At 44.7% G+C, this 15159-nt stretch overlaps 2 pseudogenes; both read right to left on the bottom strand.

Moving 5' to 3' along the window:
- Window positions 1–6569: 6569 nt before the first annotated feature.
- LOC122942890 lies at window positions 6570–6660 on the bottom strand (annotated as a pseudogene).
- Window positions 6661–7725: 1065 nt separating this feature from the next.
- LOC122942723 lies at window positions 7726–7929 on the bottom strand (annotated as a pseudogene).
- Between the last annotated feature and the right edge of the window lie 7230 nt (window positions 7930–15159).

Genomic DNA, 15159 nt, shown 5'->3' with positions numbered 1-15159 from the left:
AAATAGAGGTATCAATTCCGGCCAGAGACAAAATCCACTTAACCCAACGGGATAAGGTGACAGCCGAAACCGGCCGAAAAGGCCTACGGAAAGAAATGAAGAGTGGAGGAGAGAGCGGATCCCGTAAAGAAGATGTGCGGTTTAAATATTCCTGCAAACAGTGCACCGGACAAAGGGAAACGTTATCCGGGAAAGCCGGATAGGAAACCGACCGGATATTAGTTTTGGTGTGGCGAGAGATGTTAAAGGACACCCCGCTAGGAGTAAAAGATAAGGCATTGAAATCCAAGGCTCGCACGTCCGAGACCCTTTTGCAGGAAATCAAACAAAAAAGGGTGACCAGCTTTGCCGAAATCTGGCGAAGGGATAAATCCGAATTGAGGGGCCAACCCGAGAAAAAACGAAGGACCAGCATAACATCCCATGAAGAAGTGAAACGGGGCCTGGGCGGGCGAGGTAACCGAGAGCCTTTAAGAAGACGACAGACCAAGGGATGACGACCCGCGGGACAGCCCGCAAAACCCTGGTGGCGAGAAGATATGGCAGATTGGAAGAGGTTAATGGACCTGTAGGCTTTACCTTCCTCGAACAGGGACGACAGGAACTCAAGCATGTCCGTCACAGGCGCCGAAAAGGGATCCAGACACTGGCCCACGCACCAATCAGACCAGCGCCTCCAGGCCGACTGATAAGCCCGTCGGGTGCCGGCGGCCCATGCGTTTTCCAGTAGGCTATGAGCTGTTCTCGATAAGCCTGAGACCATCCATTGACCCCCGAAACCCTGCATGCAAGGAGAGTGAGAGAGCCGTCAAATACCAGCGGGTGACGTTGGCCCAGGGGCCCTTGAAGGAGATCCGGAAATGATGGAAGGAGTCGGGGATCCTCCCCTAGAAGCTCCAGGAGCTGAGGAAACCACGACTGGGCCTGCCAAAAGGGCACCACCAACACCAAGTCCGCCAGCTGACGACGCACCTGCGACAACACCCGTGGGATGAGAGCAAATGGAGGGAAGGCGTATGCTCGATGATCCGACCAATCCTGGAGGAGGGCGTCCACCGCTTCCGAAAGGGGGTCTGGCCTCCAACTGTAAAACCGTGGAAGCTGCGCGTTCCAACGAGACGCAAAGAGATCTATAGACAGGGGCCCCCAAATCGACGAAATGGATGAGAACACCGTTGGATCTAACCTCCAGTAGCTGAAATCCGATGAGTGGCGAGAGCTCCAGTCCGCGAAGGTATTGTGAAGCCCCGGAATATGCTCCGCGACCACCGTGAAGCCCTTGTCGAGGCAAAAGGCCCAAAACTCCTTCGCCAGATGGGTCAGAATCGAAGAATGGGTGCCCCCCATGGCATTCACATAACACACAGCCGACACGTTGTCCATCCTGAGCTTGATGCACGCCGAAACCCTGTCGCTGGTGAAGCTGCGAATGGCGAAAGATCCTGCCAATAGTTCCAGAGCGTTTATATGGAGGTGAGTTTTGTTGCCTGACCAGGACCTCCGGTGGAGACTCCATTGCAATATGCACCCCAGCCGAGAAGACTGGCATCTGACTCCACCACCAGATCGGGTTGTGGTCCCACGATGGCCTTGCCGTTCCACGCGTCGAGGTTGGATATCCACCACGCCAGTTCGTCCCTCGTCTCGCGATCCAGAGTCACCAGATCCGCATAGGAAGCTCCCGCTTGCAAGTGGGCAATCTTCAGTCGTTGCAACGCTCGGTAGTGAAGAGGAGCCGGAAATATCGCCTGGATGGAGGAGGAGAGGAGACCGATAATGCGAGCTAAGTGACGAAGCGACAACTGAGAAAGCGTAAGAGCGTGACGAAGCTCCTTCCGTATGGACTTGATCTTGGTTCGTGGCAGGAAGAGGGAAAGTTCGGTGGAGTTCACAACAAAACCCAGAAACTCCAATGACCTGGAGGGCTGCAGACAGGACTTCTCGGTGTTGATGACAAAGCCCAGACCTGTAAGGAGGGACATTGCCGAGTGCAAGTGAGACAGGAGCTCGGAAGGGGATTGAGCCATGAAGGGGATATCGTCTAAATAAATCACAAGACGAACACCCTGACTGCGAAGCCAAGCCACTACCGGTCTCATCAACTTGGTAAAACACCAAGGGGCTGACGAGAGGCCAAACGGCAGGCACGTGAACTGCCAGAGGAGGCCGTGCCAGCGAAATTGCAGGAGAAGTCTGGACTGGGGGGAGACCGGCACCGTCAGGTAGGCATCCTTCAGATCTAACTTCGCCAACCAGTCTCCCGGAAGCAGAAGGTCCCTGAGTAGATGAATCCCCTCCATTTTGAAATGGTGGTAACAGACGAATCTGTTCAGACTCCGTAAATTTATCACCGGATGGAATTGGCCTCCTTTCTTTTCTACTAAAAAGATAGTGCTGATCACCCCGACCGTATGGGGAGGGGCTCTCTCTATCGCCCCTTTGACCATAAGGGAATGGAGTTCTAGGTCCATGAGAGATCGGGCCGAGTCCGCCAAGACCAGCGGATGAGGCTCCGGAAGTGACAGCTGAGCAACTACCAAGTCTATCTGGAAGCTTTGAACCGTGGCCAGCACCCACGGGTCGGATGTGACACGGCTCCAAGCGGGCAAAAAATGTCGGAGTCTGCCCCCGATACAATGGCTGGAAGAAAAGCATAGATTTTGAGGACTTATCGAGTGGACGTCTCGAGCCAACAGCGCCTCTGAAGCCTCTGGGACGGTAAGACTGACCCCTGGAAGGGAAGAAGGAGGAGGACTGCTGCCTCTGGTCTTGGGATGAAGAACGTTGATGGTAGGAGCCTCGAGCGTTTCCACGCGACTGGAAGTGGACACGGCCGGACAGACGGCCCCTGAAGCTGCCGGCCCTGCTAGAGACACGCCCCTGGAAAACCCTGCGCATGGAGCTTTGCGCCTTGTCAAGAGCGGTAAACGCTCCCACAAACTTCCCTAAATCTTTGATGAAGCCATCCCCGAAGAGGAGCCCCTGAGCCTCTTTGCCCGCCTCAGTTAGCGCCATATTGGACAATTTGGGCTCAATCTTCCTCCGTTCAATGGAGAGAGAGGAATTGACATTTCCTATTAAACAAATGGCGCCGGAAACCACAATAAGGTACAAGGACAAAACCAAGGGGGGGAAAAAGGGGGGGAGCGATAAGAGGACAAAAGCGCTCAACGAGCGAAGGAAACAAAAGGTTGAATTAGGCAAGAAGATAAAACTAAATAAGATAGAAAATATTCTGGACAAGGGAAAAAAGGGGGGCAAAAGACCAAGAAAAAGGGGTCAAGATAAACCCCCACGTCCCACACAAACAATGATAGTGCAATATAACTAAGAGGTACTATCTAATCCAATACCATATAATAAGAGAACAATACAAATGAGAGGTACTTATCTGCTGGGGAGCAGCAAAGAAAAAGGAAGATATGTAGTGGGAAGACCTATTTATGGACTGTTTATGGGAGGGGTTACTTGGGGGTTTGTCCTTGATTTTTTATGTTAACTCTTTGCTGCTGAGGATTTAGTAAAGAAAGAGTGATGCAATACGAAGCCTCCGTGTCTTGTCATAAAATCTCTTTCCCTCTCTGCTCCAGGCATTGTGCAATTTCCTTTTTGCTTTCCAAGATCTCTTTCTTAACATCTATACCCAGATCTCGGAGCTTGTACTGTGTCTGCAGGCGGGTATTTAATTTTTCAAAAAAATCTCTTTTTTCCTGAGCCTTCCTCCTCCCCACCTTAATAAAAAAGGATTTCATTTTAATTTTCATTTCTTCCCACCATCTTGTTATGGGTATATAAGGGTCTTTTACCCGCCTGCAGTTCTTATAAAAGGTAATAAAATCAGATAAAACTTTTGGATCATTTAAAAGGGAGACATTCATCTTCCAAGTTTTTTTCTTTTTACTTTTGCCACCATTCTGTACTTTAAATAACAATAACTTATGGTCAGAAAACACGTTAGATAAAAGCTCGCAATTAAAAGGCAGTACTTGATAAGAACAGAAGATAAAATCAATACGGGATTTACAATTTGCATTACTCCAGGTAACGCCGGCCTCTTCAGATGAATTTCTATTACATGTTTTAAAAACGTCAGTGAGTTTAAAATCTAAAATTATATTTTTCAACATGAAGGAGGATTTATCATAATTCCTACTCACTGCGTTGGAGAGCCGGCGTTCCCCTCTTAAAATACAATTAAAATCTCCTGCTAAAATCAAGGGTTCGGAATCATTGATAAAAAGAGGTAAAATTTCTAGCATGTCCGCTCTCTGCTTTTTATCAGTAAAACCATAAAAATTTAAAAACTGCCATTTAATACCATCTATACAAGCCTTTACCAATAAAATTCTCCCCGGTAAAATTTCGCATACATGCTCTATTAAAACATTCCCTCTAAATAAAATTGCAATACCACCAGACCTAGCTTCGTTTGATCCTGACCACACTGAGGGTCCATGCTTCCAATCTTCTTTATAATTTTTATAGCTTCTTTTGTGTGGAATACAGCATTCTTGCAGGAAAAAAACAGTAGCAGTAAAAACAGATAAATAATTAAAAAGAGCTACCCTTCTGGATCTGGAATGAACGCTTCTGGTATTAAAAGAAATGCCTGTTAAAAGAGACATGATAAAAATGTAAAAGGGGAGGTTTGTCTTCTTTACCAGAGCATGGCTTCAGGCATCTTCAGCAAGGCCAGATAACTCGCTCTCGATATCGGCTTCACCACCTAACGCCCCCGAATCCATTGTATCCACCGTATCCATCGTACCGGCTGGAGAGGAGCTGCCATCATCACTCAGCTGACCCCCCACGTCTCTCGGGAAACCTTCCAGGCACGAACTCCAAACCGCCCTCTCGCACTCACTATCGGGTATCTGGGCCGTGGTGTCGCTCCCCTCCTCTTCCGGGGCAGGGGTTCCATCTATGATGGTTTCAGGTACGACCTGTTGCTCCGTGGAGTACCCAGTCAGCACCCCCTCCCCACTTGAATGAGGAGGGAGACTCTGATTTGGAGCCGGGGGATCTGCCGCTGGTCCCCCAGCTGGCATCCTCCCCGGATCCCCTTTTACCGCTCCAGCATAGGTCTTTTCCTTCTCTTTTCTTCTCTTTGACACCACGGCTCCACCCGGGTCCTCGGCGGAGTTCGCTGGTTGTCCAGGGACCGAGTGCGGGCCAGGAGGATCAGCATCATTCGGATCACCCTTTGCCTCCATCTCTGGAGAGGGGCCATCCGTCCGCTGATCACTGGACTTCCGCTTGTGTTTTGCGCGCCTCTGTTCCCTCGGGTCCTCTGGTTGGGGGGGGTCTGCTGGTATCCATTTTCTCCTCGGCTCTTGGCTCCTCTCCTTGGGGTTGTGGTTTCGCTCGCTCCTCTGGCCGCTTCTGATGCCCTGACCATGCTCCGGTTTTTTTAAAAGGGCAGTTCCGAGAAAGGTGGCCTAAGCGTAAACAAGCATAGCATTTTTTACCAGCTGTACATTCACTAAAATCATGCTCAGAACTGCCACAGTTTTTACAGGTACTTATGCAATCTTCTTTATAATGACCATATATTGCACAGCGTCTACAGAATGGTGGCATTTTATCAAAAAAGATGTCTCCCACCATTTCTCCTAATTTAAAACGGGCTGGTGGTACTCTATATTCCCCAGGAAAAGTTGGGTCATGGTCACATTTTACTTTATATAGCCATTTGGAAGTCCAAATCCCCATATTATTATAAACTTTTCTTACATCTAAAATTTCCTGAACATGAGATAATATAAAACTGGTTATAATTCTTTCTTCAGCAAACGGACAATACATCTTTACAGTCAAAATTTTTGTCTCACCAAACTCATGCTCCTTAATTTTTAAGCCTTCTACCCTATCTACCTGCGGAATTTTTGTAACAAAATCTTTAAAAATACCTGGTTGGTTGAAAGTAATATCATAGATACGACGCCTAGGGTAGTCTTGAATAGCCAAAATTTCTTTTTTCTATATGCCAAAAATATTATATAAAACAGTTTTTACCAAATATTCTAATTTATATACTTCTTTCTTATTCTCGGACACAACGAAACGTACTGTGTCCTTAATTTTGGCATAGTCGGGGATTGAACATTCCTCCTCTCTCCTTGGTACATTCTCCTTTAGCTCCTCTGTTCCGCCTCTTGTTCCTCCTCCACTGGCTCCTTCTCCGGACTTTCCATCTCTAGCTTCTCTTCTCTTAGATTCCTCTTTCCCTTTTGCTTTTCCTCTGTCTCCGTCTCCTTCCTCCTTAGAATCTCGTCTCTTTGCTTCTTCTCTTTTCTTGTCTCGTCCTTTCCGGATCACCTCTGAATATTCTCCTCCATCCTCGTCTCCTCCTCCTCCTCCTCCTCCGGGGTCCTCTGCCATGATGTTACTTGGCGTTTTTGTGTTTCACTCTGCAATCAAAGGAAACGTGTGCTCCCCTAGATGTCCAAGGACTCCTAGGGGTAACGGGGATCGCAACCCGACGCCCCCGGGACTAAGCTTCTCTCCCAATAGCAACAGGGGGGTGAAGTCCAGGCAATGAACCTAGGACGATCCCCCCAGGCTGAGAGAGAGGGTACCCGAGAGCTACCTTCTGACAACAGACCAAGTGCAGCACACAAGATACTACACTTGATCTTAGCCAAAAGGCCGAGAAGCGATAACCAAAAAAGGGTTTGCCCTACAGGCCGATGGTCCTCACTACAGAACACTTTTAAAGGCGATAGGCTACAGGCCCCAGCTGCAGAGACAGTCCGGGAGGCTTCTTTCTCTCACAAACCAGGGAAAACGTGCGTCCTACGCTCTGAAATCAACAGCATGCTCCACTTCGTGTTTTTCGTATCTGCATAGCTCCACCCACCACTTTTGGTCATGCCTTTTCTTCGCACAAAATTCCTGGTGCCAAAGTGCGCCTAGCAGAATGACCGATAAGAAGTCAATGGAGAGTAGTGAGAAAAAAAAAAAGGTATCTATGCATTGTTGATTGTGATGTCACGGCCGCATTGTTGAGTGTTCCGTCAGAGCCCTTGTGATGTCATCCAGTGACCTGACCTTACTTGACCTCTGACCTGACAGGCCTCTTGTGACACGTGCAGTGTTCCGTCCATTGGCCAGACAAGGTAGGTCCAGCTGTTGCTGATACATAGAAAGTGCTGGACTACATTTTAGCCTACACAGTCATCCAGTTTAAAAGATCCACAAGAGGGAGACACAGGAAAACAAACTTTACTTATTTAATAAAGAACTAGGAAAACAAAATTGGTTACATCAAGCAAACTTGCTACAAAAGGGTCAATTCAAAAGAACAACTCAGCAGACTGCCCTGGTGTGCACAACAGGCCCAAATCAAAAAAGAGGTGCACAGAGTGGAGGGAGGTCCAAAAACTGCATTCAGGTGATATCCTAACACTTCATTCAGGTGATAAGCCAATTAACACAACAATTAAGCCATCAATCTTAATTGGATTTGGACTGTGAGGAGAGGTGACTGGCTGGGTTGCTTGGTGCTGGAACAAACCCACACACAGGTGATGCAATTAACAGATTGACAGGCTAGATGCAGCTGCACCAGGGATGCAGAAAGCAGCACAGCAAAACCCTCACAGAGGAAGGAGAAGCTGAAGTGCAGGACTGCTGAGGCAGGACACAGCAACTTTCCACTTGCTTGCTGGAAGGATCCTTGAAATCCATCACTCAATTTCATTCTGTTTTTTTAGACTGGAATAGAAAGGGTGCACCGGTCCTGGAGGTACTGCAATACCAGGTCAATGCGTGGAGTAGACAGAGCAATGCTCTTTTTCCATCTCCCTGTTCGAAAAATCCATTTAATATATGGTCCCCAGATAGGGGACGTATCAGATATTAAACTGATAAGAACAGATAAGGTTTCAACATAACTTTATTAAAGTATAAGATTATACAAAAAGGAAACCAGATGTATCATAAAAGCATAAATATTACATTACATTAAGACAACGGTAAAGAATAGAAATTATAATACAATTGTGTTCCAGGCTGCTAAACACCAGTGGCGTACCTACAATAGAGGCAGACCACGCAGCTGCTATGGGGCCCGTGAAGGGGGGGGGCCCGGAGTGGATGGAAGGCCCCGCCCCTAATTACACTAACATAGCTGCTGTGACTCCACTATCACTTCTCCTGTGCTCAGGGCCCCCCTCCCCTTACATATTTTTATCAATCTTCCTGCCGGCTCCTGCAGTGACAGACAGTCCTCAGCCAGCCTATGACAGTGCGCTTCTCTCTGTCTGTCTGCCGGGTGTTGAACTGGCCAATCAGCATTTAGCAGCGTTAATAGCCTGCTGCTGATTGGCTAGCCTAGCTCAGTAGAGTAGACAGAGACAGGACTGAGCGGGCGGGATGCTGGACTTCAGAAGTTCACAGCACTGCCTGCCCGGCTCAGTGATTTATAACCACCCAGAGACGAACTCCAATCCCCACAGACTGATAATGGCGTGCCCTGCACAGTTACAGACAAAGTAAGTGCTGTGCAGCTGTGCACTGTCAAAAGTTAAAAAAAAAAGTTAATGGGGGGGGGGGGGGGGCACACTGCCCTCTACATAATCTTATCATATAGAGAAGAGACTCAGTGTGCCTCAAACGGCCCCCCCATGAACGCTGCTCGCTATTGATGCTTATATAGACAATGATGCCCCAGCAGCCACCCCCCAATAAACTCTGTTGCATTAGCATTAAGAAGAGTTCATGGAGGGGGGGTGCTGTGCAGAGTGGTCATAAGCAGGAGGAACGATGCTATGCAAGCTCCTGCCCTGCGCTCCTTCAGCTCTGCTCTCATATAAATCACTCTTCCTGCCTGTTCCAGGCTTTAGCAGACAGGCAGGAAGAGTGATGTGTGCTGTACATCGCTCGCTGCAGCCCTAGTGAAATCTGTACTTCTGTACACCACTGTCATATCAGCGGTGTATGAAAGTATGGGAGAAAGTAATCTTATGGCGCTTATAATAGGTACTAATAAACTTCATTTAGTTTATGTGTACTTTAAGTTAGGGTTGTCCAACCTGCGTTCCTACAGCTGTTGCATGATGGAATTTGTAGTTTTGCAGTAGCTGGACGGCTGCAGGTTGGACATCCCTGCTTTAAAGGGTTATTCAGGTTCTTTCAAGTTATCCCCTATCCACGAAAATGGAGGCCCTGTACTCTCTGAAGCCTGAAATGAACTGAGGGGCCAGTTGCACATGTGCACGGCCGTTCTATAAATTTCTATGGGAATTCCGGAGATATTTGAGCAGTGTACACATCCTGTGGATAGGGAATAGTTTGAAACGAGAATACCCCTTTAAGGATTTATATTGTCAGTAGTAGGCTACATACGCATGGAACCATGTCTACTTCAAAATACGTTAATAATTTCCAGAGCAAAACCTTACGGGAAAATATTATTTTAGTTTGTTTTTAAGTTATTTATCCCTAACGGTTTAATTAGTAGTGGAATGGGCCACAGGTGGGTAGTGGGTGGGGTTAGGGGGGCCCAATTCAGATTTTTGCTATGGGGCCCAATGATTTCTATGTACGCCCCTGCTAAACACCATAAAGAATTAGCTTCTTTTGTGCCCATATTTTTCTTATCTCTTAAAAAATAAATATATAATTCGCTTAAAGCCATTTTCATACAATTTCTTACATCAATGTTATCACGCTTAAATATTAAAATATTTCTAGTCTTCCAAATGGCATTTTTAAAACAGTTAATAATCATCCAGCAAACTCTTTGTTGCTTGGGTGTAGGGCAAGTAAAAAGTCCATATAAAACGTATTTGTGATTAAAATCTTTAAGACCACATATCCATTTAAAAAGAAGGGCCGCTCTCTTCCAAATCTCCTGAGCGTAGTGACAGTTCCAGAACAAGTGTAACACCGTCTCATCTTGTCCGCATCTGTCCCTTGGACATCTGGCTCTCGCCACCAGCCCTCGCCTATATTGAAACTCACGGGTAGGGAGGCACTAGTGAGCGATTGCCCAGGATAGATCCTTGTGGATATTCGCCAGGAACTTCCCGTACACGTTCCGCCACACTTTTTTGGATCTATCCTGTGAAAAATTGGAAACTGTCACTACCTCTTCATTCCTTCGACACAGTTTAGACACTTTTCTCTGGTCCCCCAAAATGTCAGGCTCTAATTCTTGGAGGCGTAGGAGCCTGACAGTTTTTTCTAGGACCGCATAATGTTTAGGGGGACACAGAAGAACAGGAGCATTTAGAGAGATACCGAACCATCTTTTAAAAACCATGCCCGTTGCATATTTTAAAAAATAACTAAAAATGCCATTGGATTTAAACATCTTAAAACAGAAACAGAAATATTTAATATAAAAGAAGTTAAAAAAATTAGGAACATCTTTACCGCCATTGAATCTACTTTTATACTTACTTTCACGTTTTAATTTTTCCATTGATGAACCCCATAAAAACTTAAAACAGATACGAGTTACTCTTTTAATATATAAAGTTGAGGGGGGAAAAACTATTGCTAAGTATAATAAAATAGGAATTAAAACCATTTTTATTATTAAAATTTTCCCCTCCATTGTAAGACTTCTCATGTTCCACATTAAAACCTTTTTCTCTATTTTATTAATTGCAATGTCCCAAATCAAACTCCATTATTAGCCTGATTAAAAATAACCCCTAAAATTTGTATTTGGTCTTGCTGCATTTGGATTCCAGGTGTTATTGAAGAATCCCAATCCCCTATATAAAAACAGTCACTTTTATTTACATTTAGTTTAAAACCTGATGCTTCACAGAAAAAAGCGGTGTTCATTAGTGTACGTCTTAGTGTCGGGGAGCTTGGACATAATACTGTAACATCGTCCATATAACTTAAAACCTTCAATTGATTGCCCCCTCCCCCCGGGATGGGTACCCCCCTCACCATCTTGTCTTGTCTTAACATGGCCAGAAGGGGTTCTATTACACAAAAAAATAGAAAGGGGGATAGGGGGCATCCTTGTTTTATCCCTGATCAAAAAGGGACACCTTTTGTTAAAAAAACATTAACGGAAATGTGACTAAAACAAGAGTTATATAAAAGTTTAATTTTGTTTATTATAAAATCAGGCAAACATAATTTTTTTAAAACTATAAAAAGATATTCATGGGACACTCTGTCAAAGGCTTTTTCGAAGTCAAGTGATAAAATGGCAAGGGTCTGATTTCTATTTTTAAAATACCAAATTACATCTCTTAAAATATTTAATGCCTCAGCAATTGACCTACCAGGTACACCACAAACCTAGTTAGGATGTATTATTTTATCAATAAAAGGTTTAAGACGTAATGCTAAAAGTTTGGCTAAAATTTTATAGTCTACGTTTAAAAGTGTAATGGGTCTCCAATTTTTAAGCTGATTTTTGTCCCCTTTTTTAAATAACAAAGAAACTATCCCTTTCCTCCAGGACTGTGGCAGTTCTTCAACAGTAAAAGTTTCTTTGTATATTAAAACCATGTTGCTTTTTAAAATTTCCCAAAAAGTTAGATAAAATTCTACAGGGAGTGCAGAATTATTAGGCAAATGAGTATTTTGAGCACATCATCCTCTTAATGCATGTTGTCTTACTCCAAGCTGTATAGGCTCGAAAGCCTACTACCAATTAAGCATATTAGGTGATGTGCATCTCTGTAATGAGAAGGGGTGTGGTCTAATGACATCAACACCCTATATCAGGTGTGCATAATTATTAGGCAACTTCCTTTCCTTTGGCAAAATGGGTCAAAAGAAGGACTTGACAGGCTCAGAAAAGTCAAAAATAGTGAGATATCTTGCAGAGGGATGCAGCACTCTTAAAATTGCAAAGCTTCTGAAGCGTGATCATCGATCAATCAAGCGTTTCATTCAAAATAGTCAACAGGGTCGCAAGAAGCGTGTGGAAAAACCAAGGCGCAAAATAACTGCCCATGAACTGAGAAAAGTCAAGCGTGCAGCTGCCAAGATGCCACTTGCCACCAGTTTGGCCATATTTCAGAGCTGCAACATCACTGGAGTGCCCAAAAGCACAAGGTGTGCAATACTCAGAGACATGGCCAAGGTAAGAAAGGCTGAAAGACGACCACCACTGAACAAGACACACAAGCTGAAACGTCAAGACTGGGCCAAGAAATATCTCTGGACTGATGAAATGAGAGTGAGTCTTGATGGGCCAGATGGATGGGCCCGTGGCTGGATTGGTAAAGGGCAGAGAGCTCCAGTCCGACTCAGACGCCAGCAAGGTGGAGGTGGAGTACTGGTTTGGGCTGGTATCATCAAAGATGAGCTTGTGGGGCCTTTTCAGGTTGAGGATGGAGTCAAGCTCAACTCCCAGTCCTACTGCCAGTTTCTGGAAGACACCTTCTTCAAGCAGTGGTACAGGAAGAAGTCTGCATCCTTCAAGAAAAACATGATTTTCATGCAGGACAATGCTCCATCACACGCGTCCAAGTACTCCACAGCGTGGCTGGCAAGAAAGGGTATAAAAGAAGAAAATCTAATGACATGGCCTCCTTGTTCACCTGATCTGAACCCCATTGAGAACCTGTGGTCCATCATCAAATGTGAGATTTACAAGGAGGGAAAACAGTACACCTCTCTGAACAGTGTCTGGGAGGCTGTGGTTGCTGCTGCACGCAATGTTGATGGTGAACAGATCAAAACACTGACAGAATCCATGGATGGCAGGCTTTTGAGTGTCCTTGCAAAGAAAGGTGGCTATATTGGTCACTGATTTGTTTTAGTTTTGTTTTTGAATGTCAGAAATGTATATTTGTGAATGTTGAGATGTTATATTGGTTTCACTGGTAAAAATAAATAATTGAAATGGGTATATATTTGTTTTTTGTTAAGTTGCCTAATAATTATGCACAGTAATAGTCACCTGCACACACAGATATCCCCCTAAAATAGCTAAAACTAAAAACAAACTAAAAACTACTTCCAAAAAAATTCAGCTTTGATATTAATGAGTTTTTTGGGTTCATTGAGAACATGTTTGTTGTTCAATAATAAAATTAATCCTTAAAAATACAACTTGCCTAATAATTCTGCACTCCATGTATAGGGAGCCCATCCTCCCCCGGCGTTTTCCCCTTAGAAAAACTTTTAAAAGCAAATAAAAGTTCCTCTATGGTAAGATCTAAAATATCTAACTTAAAATCAAGGGAATTAATAACATCATTTAAAAAGGACATGTCAATAGATTTTTTGTTAAAAAGAAGTTGATAAAAATTAAAAGTTGAGTTTAGCATTCCATTTACTGTAGTTTCCCCTTCTAGATTTAAAATTACATCACGCCTTTTATTTATTTTTTTGAAAAAGAAACTGGAACACTTTTCATCTTCTTCTAAATATTTCACACGGGAGTTAAAAATTATTTGTTTGCCTTTGTCTTCAATACATTTTTTAATCTCAGCTTTTAAATTAACCATATCTAGATCTACCTCCATACCAACTTCTTTTAATTTAAACAGGACATTAAGATGTTTGTTAAGAACATTATACCATTGTTTCTTTTCCTTTGCTTTCTTCCTACCTGCTTTAATAAAAAATAATTTAATTTTAGGCTTTATGCCCTCCCACCAGTGCAGCACCGATTCACGGGGGTTTCTTTCTTGCTGCCAGCACTGGTAGGTCCGCACAAAATCTGCCTTAATTTCAGGATCTTCTAATAGTAAAACATTCAGCTTCCAATAACCTTTATTTACCTTTTGTTCGTCCTCTGTTTCTAGCTGTGTTGATAAAAGCTTGTGGTCTGAGAAGATATTGTCAATCAGTTCACATTTCAAGGGAGAAAAATTATTGGAAGCGAACATAAAATCGATTCTGGAGTTCACTCTCCCATTGGACCAAGTGGCACCTGGGTCCGCCGGCAAGAGTGACCTCCAGCAATCCCTTAAATTAAAATCCTCAATAAAATTTTTAAGCAGGTCCTTCCTATTCCCATCACCCCCTTGCCTGGTTTCGCCTTCATGAATACAATTAAAATTACCTCCTACCAGCAAGGGGGCGGAACCTGTACAAAACAATAGTAAAATGTTAAAAAGCGTATATATTTAAAACACGGCATAAAAGACCCTTAAAACATAGATGTATTAAAATTGCTCTGCCTGGTAAAATTTCGATAACAGATAGTACTTGTATAAAATTACCACGACACAGCACACCAACACCAACGGATCTATTATTGTTTGCCCCGGACCACACTAAAGGGCCCAGCTTCCAGTCTTTTTTAATATCGTTATACTCCATTCGATTTGGGATTCCGCATTCTTGTAATAGGCAAATGTCAAAGTCCAAAGTCTCTAAAAAAGAAAATAAAACCGCCCTGCGAACAGGACTCTTTAATGACCTCACATTCAGTGAGGAAATTTTTATGGACAATGGTGACATAAATATCAAGGAGAATCCGTTTCTAGCTCCGAAGATTCTGCCTCCTCAATTTCTTGGGAGCAGGAGACACCATGGTCCGGACAGATAGAAAAGAGGTCGCTTTGGTCAAGCTCGGAGATGTGCTGTGATCCAATATTATCTCTAACCTCCTCCTCTTTTGAGCTACGAAGTTTGGCTTTTCTCTGTGATCCAGATCCTTCTTCCTCTCTTGTCCTTTTCGTGGTACAGGAGGTGTCCATTGCGTCGCCCACCGCTCTCTTTACTTTGGCATTGTCATCTTGGACCTCTTTTTTCGTCTTTCCGCTCGGCCTCTGCGAAGTTCCCGTATCTCTCCGATTATCTTTTACCGGAGTTCCCTCCACCACCGTCGTAGAGGGACTTGACTCCGGGTATCTCTCCGAATGCTGCCGTTCAGCATCAGAGGTCCTCCGCATCAGACCCGACTTAAATGGGGTCACAAGGCCCGTCTGGGAAGCCTCCGCGCCTTCCGCACCTTCCGCACCTTGGCCTTTCTTTGCCCTGCCCTGTACCCGTGATGTACCAGGGCTAGGCTCAGGGCCGCTCCACAAGCTTTCGGCTTGTGCAATAAGACCTTGGGGACACTCCTCCCTCGTCCTCAAGGAGTGTCTTCTGTCCGACCTTCCCACCGTCAGGTTGCTGGGGTCTCCCATAGGGCTCACCCCAGCCTTACTTATTTCGCTCAAATTGTCTTTGGCCGAATCCTCCGAATGGGTTACAGAGGATCGCCGACTCTTATTCTGG

Source organism: Bufo gargarizans, chromosome 6 (genome assembly GCF_014858855.1).
Source record: "Bufo gargarizans isolate SCDJY-AF-19 chromosome 6, ASM1485885v1, whole genome shotgun sequence".
NCBI classification, from domain to species: domain Eukaryota; kingdom Metazoa; phylum Chordata; class Amphibia; order Anura; family Bufonidae; genus Bufo; species Bufo gargarizans.
The sequence above is the reverse complement of the archived record's forward strand: the minus strand, read 5'-3'. Positions and strand labels throughout refer to the sequence as shown.